Raw genomic sequence first — 6,434 nt, 5'->3', positions numbered from 1 at the left:
CCAGCATTCAGTAGCAGCTGCCAAAGTAACTTGTTTGAAATAAGAGTGCATTCAGGCTTCCGGGAACATCACTCTTATTGTGGCAGCAAGTAACCAAGTTTGAGAAGGGGCGAGACTAAGGAGAGTCTGGTGAGGGGCGAGACTAAGGAGAGTCTGGTGAGGGGCGAGACTAAGGAGAGTCTGGTGAGGGGCGAGACTAAGGAGAGTCTGGTGAGGGGCGAGACTAAGGAGAGTCTGGTGAGGGGCGAGACTAAGGAGAGTCTGGTGAGGCTAGACTAAGGAGAGTCTGGTGAGGCGAGACTAAGGAGAGTCTGGTGAGGCGAGACTAAGGAGAGTCTGGTGAGGGGCAGACTAAGGAGAGTCTGGTGAGGGGCGAGACTAAGGAGAGTCTGGTGAGGGGCGAGACTAAGGAGAGTCTGGTGAGGGGCGAGACTAAGGAGAGTCTGGTGAGGGGCGAGACTAAGGAGAGTTTGAAGGGTGAGACTAAGGAGAGTTTGGGGAGGGTTGTGACTAAGGAGGGGGCATTGCAGCAGGAAGACATAAATGTCTACGTGAAACTTTACATGGAGGAGGGTGAATTTATATCTCTGCAAATTAGGGGAGACTTTTTTAAAGAGTGTGGGGGGATGCTAAGTGTGCCATTCATCAAACGTGCAAACCTTTGTAGGTATAACACACAGGAATTACAATGCCAAACCATCGACAGTCAGCAGAGCCCAAGACATGGATGGTAAAAAAAACAGAAATGACTGTTCCAAACACTGTGCTGTTCTTTTCAGCAACCTACTTCTCATATCAGGTAAAGCAGCTTCTTAATAATTAAAAGGGGAAAATGCAGTGGACATGAAAGGCAAATGGCAATATTAAAATTCAGAAATATAATTAGTTTATTAGCCTTTAATTACTGTCCATGTCCTCTTCATTAGCAGATATTAGTTAAAAGTATATACAATAGATGAAATCATAATAGATTACTAAAATATGAACCAGAAACAATCAAAATCCTCTTATAGTTACATGTGGTAAAGGACCATTTACTTATGGTTTGGGTACTTATAGCAGTTTCCAAATGCTACTACCTTTCAAGGCTTATTTGGGAGTTGATGGGTGGGGGGAGGTATCTATCTTGTGTGCATTTGTCATTAGTTATATGATTTTCCACAAGACTTCCTGTATTTCTCCAAGGGAAATAAGGCCTGTTCCTTTTCATGGCATCTTAGTGGAATACTATACTCATTTGGTTGACCATACAACTAGGCCACATTTCCCCTAAGCATATGGCCTGACGTTCCAGCAATGCAGGAATCTCATGGCTGTTTCAATTCCAAGAGCCTTTTCTAATGAAGGAACTGTGATTTAATGCTGCTTATGTTTTTTTTTTGCGTCTAGTATTTAACAAAATTATACACTATCTGTGGTTGAGTGGCCTCCTAAAGACATGCGTGAATGGGTGTGCCTTCACTGAAGGTTGGGTGTCGGGCTGGCAACTCGGCACCATAAAAAAATGTACTGCCAATCATTAGCGGACCGGAGTCCCGCTGTGGCGACCCCTAACCAGGAAAAAGCCGAAAAGACAAACAAACATACACTATCAAGTAACATGAGGTCTGGAGTCAGATGAATACAGCCAGCAAGCACAATCAGTAATCCAAATCTTCAGATAACATTTAGTGGCTAGCAGAATATAGCTTTTTCTTAAAGAATGCAATGCAACAACATAATGCATATGTAAGGACTGCCTGGTGTCTGTGCTGATCATCTTTCTTCCCTTTTTTTTTCCTATTATCACCACTATAAAAGTCTTTTGTCCTAAGATGTTATCCAGTTCAGTCTAGGATAAGTTCTTTTGTCCTAAGATGTTATCCAGTTCAGTCTAGGATAAGTTAACACCTATGTTGCTGTCATTCTAAGGATGGAGATCATTTTGCTGGCTGTGTTGACTGCTTTGGAAACAGTGTTGTCATGGACAGAAACTCTCTTCCACTGGACGTCTATACTTGGTGGGTCTCAGCTTCTGCTCCTTCTATGCCTTCAGAGTTCACTTTTCTTGACGGGCAGTTTCTTTGCTGAACACTTCTGTAAGACATTACTGAGTAATTTTATACGTTTCCACTATATGACCAACAGGTTCCCAGGATGCAGAGCTGAAAAATGTGTGAGAAAGAAAAAAAAACAATAATTACATACTAATTACGTCTATTAAACAGACACAAAGTAGTTAATTCTATTTAGTCCCTCAAGACTGCTAACATTCACTGAGCTTTTTGCTGAATTACTTGCCTGTGTACTACTCGTCATTTTATCTCTTTCTATTCCCTAGCAAAATCTCAGAATAGACTTTTCGAATTCTTAACACCTCTCTTGAACCTTAACTTAATTTTTTTCTCTATAGTAGCATTTCACCAAAGAAGCATTTTTTCAGTTATTTAAATGTTTCAGTCATAATCTTTTCTTCAGGACATACACTACAAGGGGTCTATATCAGAATCTCGAAAGTCTAATGCTTCGAATCACTAAAGATCGAACTTTAGTGATTGAACTATTAAACCATCGAAATTCTACAAGACCCTGAAAAAAAAAACAACAAGTAAAGGGTGTTTAGGCAGGGGGGCAACCCCCCCGCTACTTAAATATACCAACTCCAAGATCGCACTTTAACTGAGTATGGTGCGGAAAGGGAAGATTTCCCTTTCTTGCACTGTAGCGTGATCTCGGCGTTGGTATATTTAAGTAGCAGGGGGTGTGGGGGGTGCAGGAGGGCTTGGCCCCCTGCTTACACCCATCAGGGTAAGTATTTGGTGTTTAAATTTTTTTTTTATTTTCGAAGTTACGGAACATGGATAATATGGCTTTGACCATATTGTATTCTATGTTCTGTAACTTCGAGATAATAATATAGACCCCACTACATATTACCTGAACCTTCCCTAATTGTATTTTTATTTCTATACACTGATGTTTTTTATACCCTGACTTAATTTATTAATACATTTACTTGCATTTCTTATCCAAGCTAGTCCAACTAGGCATATTCCCTTTTCAGCAGAGGCTGTGGGAGAAATGCGCCATTATACATTCTAAAATATTCAATTAACTTTCAAAAATATTAATTTAACATGATAGTCTGCTGAGATTTGTAATGTGAAAATAAGTCACATATGCATCAAATGCACCTTTAAAAATAAACATTTAATGAAATTGTCCACTTTTATTAAGCATCTGTTGGGTTGTTTGTTTCTGATAACTTGTTGCAGTTAAACTCTTTTTTCTAGAGGCTCCTTTAGCTGTTTAAAACTTTTATTTAAAGGCGCACTGCTGCTTTTCAGCTGTGAGATACATTTCTGCAGTTTGTTTCTCACCCTCCCTCCCTGTTGGTATAGTGTTTTTATAGTTGGTGGCTTTGCAGTTGCCCGCCCCTAGTGTAAATTTGATCTGGGACCCTCCTCCCAGTCTAGTGTCATTACCTCATTCTACCCCAGTACAGGGAGAACATTTGAGAAGGCCAATCAGCTTAGTTTCTGCTACTCCTTTCTCTTTCCTTTCTCTCTTTCCACTAAAAAAAAAAAAAATGTATCTGCTTTTACTGCATTTGTGTTTCTTCCTACTTTATTTTGCCTTTGCGTCATCTTAAAAGTACTCAATTGTATTTATTACTGCTTGGTGTAACTCATTCTAAGCCTTTTAGTTTAAGCACTTGGGCTTCAGGCCAGTTATTTTACATTAAGAGGGTTCGTGGTCTGCACTCTTGTGGGAGGAGAGGCTGGACTCTGCCCTTCTGAGCTGGGAATTTTTGGTTAAAGGCTTATAGTGCCTGAATATTTGAACTGCTTCTTACTGTAATTGGTACACCTTGTTTGCTGTAACATAGACTAGATCCAGGCCTGCTGAATCTAGCTTTGTTTGTATGCTTGTTGTTTGTTTGCTTGTTATTTCCCTGAAAAGCTAATTCCACCTAAAACATGGCTTTTCGGTGCTTCTGTGGATTCCTAGTGATATCTGCATTGCTTACTGTACTTATTTCCTTGTTTCACTTGAAAGAAAGTTACTGTTTGTCGTTTTTGCATTTAAGTTACCTGTAACACATTGCATTTAAGTTACCTGGCACTTGCTCACTAAAGCAATTATATAAGTCAGCACTAAAAAATTAAAAGCACTACACCCTCACAAACTCCCCTTGAGTACCTTGTTCCCCATTGGCCCTTTTTTCAATTATAAAGGAATTCCCAATACTATTCTAGCATGTCCAAAGGTCAGTTGTCAATCTCCTCTCCGGTCCAGCTGGTGAATCTGGGAATCTTGAGGCAATGTTACAACTGCCTCATGTACACATACAACCCTCTCCTCCTCCCAACAAATTCCAACACATGTGAGAGATGCAACCATATAGCCAAACTGGAGGCTAAGCTCTCTCAACTCAGTACTGGCGTAACCAGTCAGGAGGAGAAGGAAACCACACTCACTACAATTCCAGTCTCGCATAGACCTACCAAGACAGCAAACCAAACACACAAACACACAAAAACATACTCGGAGGCTCTAAATAAAAATCTGCCTAAGCAGCAGAGACCTCCAAAGCAGACACCCAAGCAACCGCTATCCCAAAACAAAACACGTGCAACACATAGCTCACAAAGCCAGTGTGCCGAACAGCCACAGCCCTTAAGGCTAAACAACACACCTGATACACTTGTAATAGGCGACTATCGTCAGGCATACTGACGTCCCACTCACCAGGCTGAACAAGGAGAAGGACACGGTGAGCTGCCTGTCAGGCGCTAGGATCCGCCACATAACACAAGCACTCAGGTCACTCCAAGGCAAGTACAAATATGACTCAGTCATTGTCCATGCTGGTGGGAATGACCCGAGACGTACCTCCCTAGACTACATGAAAAGAGACATAGAGGAGCTCTCTGAGCATGTAGCCCAGGCCGGTATGACCCTGACCTTGAGTAGCATCTTACCCTCACCAAGAATGATGGCACAATATGAAGACAAGATGATCAATTTCAACAAGTGGCTTAAGTATTGGTGTCATTCAATGGGGATCCAATGCCTGTCAGCATGGGATGACATGCTCGACAAGCCACGATGCTTCGCTAGGGACGGCTTGCACCTGTCACCTCTGGGCTTTCGAATATTGGCAAAGGCTCTTGCTACCCCCATAGTGCCTTTTTTAGGCAAGGCTCAAAAGACAAACCCACCTCCATAGGTATCACAAGGGATAAGAAACTAAGAGTAATGCTACTCAACGCCAGAAGTCTAAACCTCAAGATGCACGCACTCAAAACTCTCCTTAGCATGGAGAACATCGATATCTGTGCAGTAACAGAAACCTGGTTCAAGGCTCCCGAGAGCACTCCAGCACTACCAGGTTATACCTCATACCATGCTTTTCTCCCCAAAACTTGGACTGAACCACAAAAGGAGGGGGAGTATCAATATTCGTCAAAGATACCCACACCTCCAGGTTGGTGGCACAGCACGAAGCATCAGAGACTATCCATGTGCAACTAACAGTGGGTAAAACTGCCTTCCAGTTTATAGCCTGCTACAGACCACCCTCCCAAACCCAGGAACCCCACTCGGCCTTCCTGAGAACACTGGAAAATATGAAGGTCTCTCCAAACACCATTATATTGGGTGACTTCAACTATCCAAACATAGACTGGGAGCATTACTCTAGCTCCAACACCCTAGCTCAAAGGTTCCTAGAATTTATAAACTCAAATGCTATGGAACAACTTGTTACCACTCCCACAAGAGGGGAAAACATACTGGACCTGATCATCACCAACATGGGGACTTTATGCTCCAGACCAGAAGTGTATCCCTCACTGGTAAGATCAGACCATAAACTAATCTCACTGGATATTCACATCCCGACCCCACCCCATGCCCAGAAAACCACAGTGAAAAACTTCTCTAAAGCAAATTTCACACTCCTCAAAACCGAGGTGGAATCCTTCAAAGCCCCCGGGCCTGTGGAAAATATGGCCCAGACCGCAGAATCCTTTATTAAGCACATTCTATGAACACCTTCAGGAATGCATGGATCATGCAATCCCAAATAAAACCAAGACCCAATCCTCCAAAGGCAGACGTCCTGTCTGGTGGACCCCAGCCATAAACAAACTATACAATAGAAGGAGGAAGCTACTACATGATAGAGCAAAATCCCAGAAAGGGAAGGCATCTCTGATCAGTATTAGCTAAAAACTACGGGCACTCATAAAATCGTCTAAGGCCAGCTTCGAGAGAAAATTTGCACAGGACATGAAGGATAATCACAAGGCTTTCTTTAGTTATGTTAGTAACCTGGGTGGGAATTCCCAGATATGCTCAGAATTAGTCCAAAATGACAAAAAATACACTGAACCCACAGACATTGCCAACATGCTAGCTGACAGGTTCAGTGCAAACTCCCCCCCCCC

General features: G+C 42.4%; 1 protein-coding gene across 1 annotated transcript in view; it reads right to left on the bottom strand.

The window, feature by feature from the left end:
* Positions 1-354: 354 nt before the first annotated feature.
* LOC122808463 (suppressor of cytokine signaling 3-like) overlaps positions 355-6,434 on the bottom strand; it is a 368,328-nt gene continuing 362,248 nt past the window's right edge. The window contains exon 4 of the mRNA XM_044079426.1: positions 355-2,144. The gene's annotated coding sequence lies outside the window, so the exon portion shown is untranslated. The remainder of the gene's footprint in view (positions 2,145-6,434) is intronic.

The sequence above is a fragment of the Protopterus annectens genome, chromosome 1.part1 (assembly GCF_019279795.1).
Source record: "Protopterus annectens isolate FY-2018-M chromosome 1.part1, PAN1.0, whole genome shotgun sequence".
Taxonomy (NCBI): domain Eukaryota; kingdom Metazoa; phylum Chordata; order Ceratodontiformes; family Protopteridae; genus Protopterus; species Protopterus annectens.
This window is presented reverse-complemented; position numbering and strand designations above follow the sequence as displayed.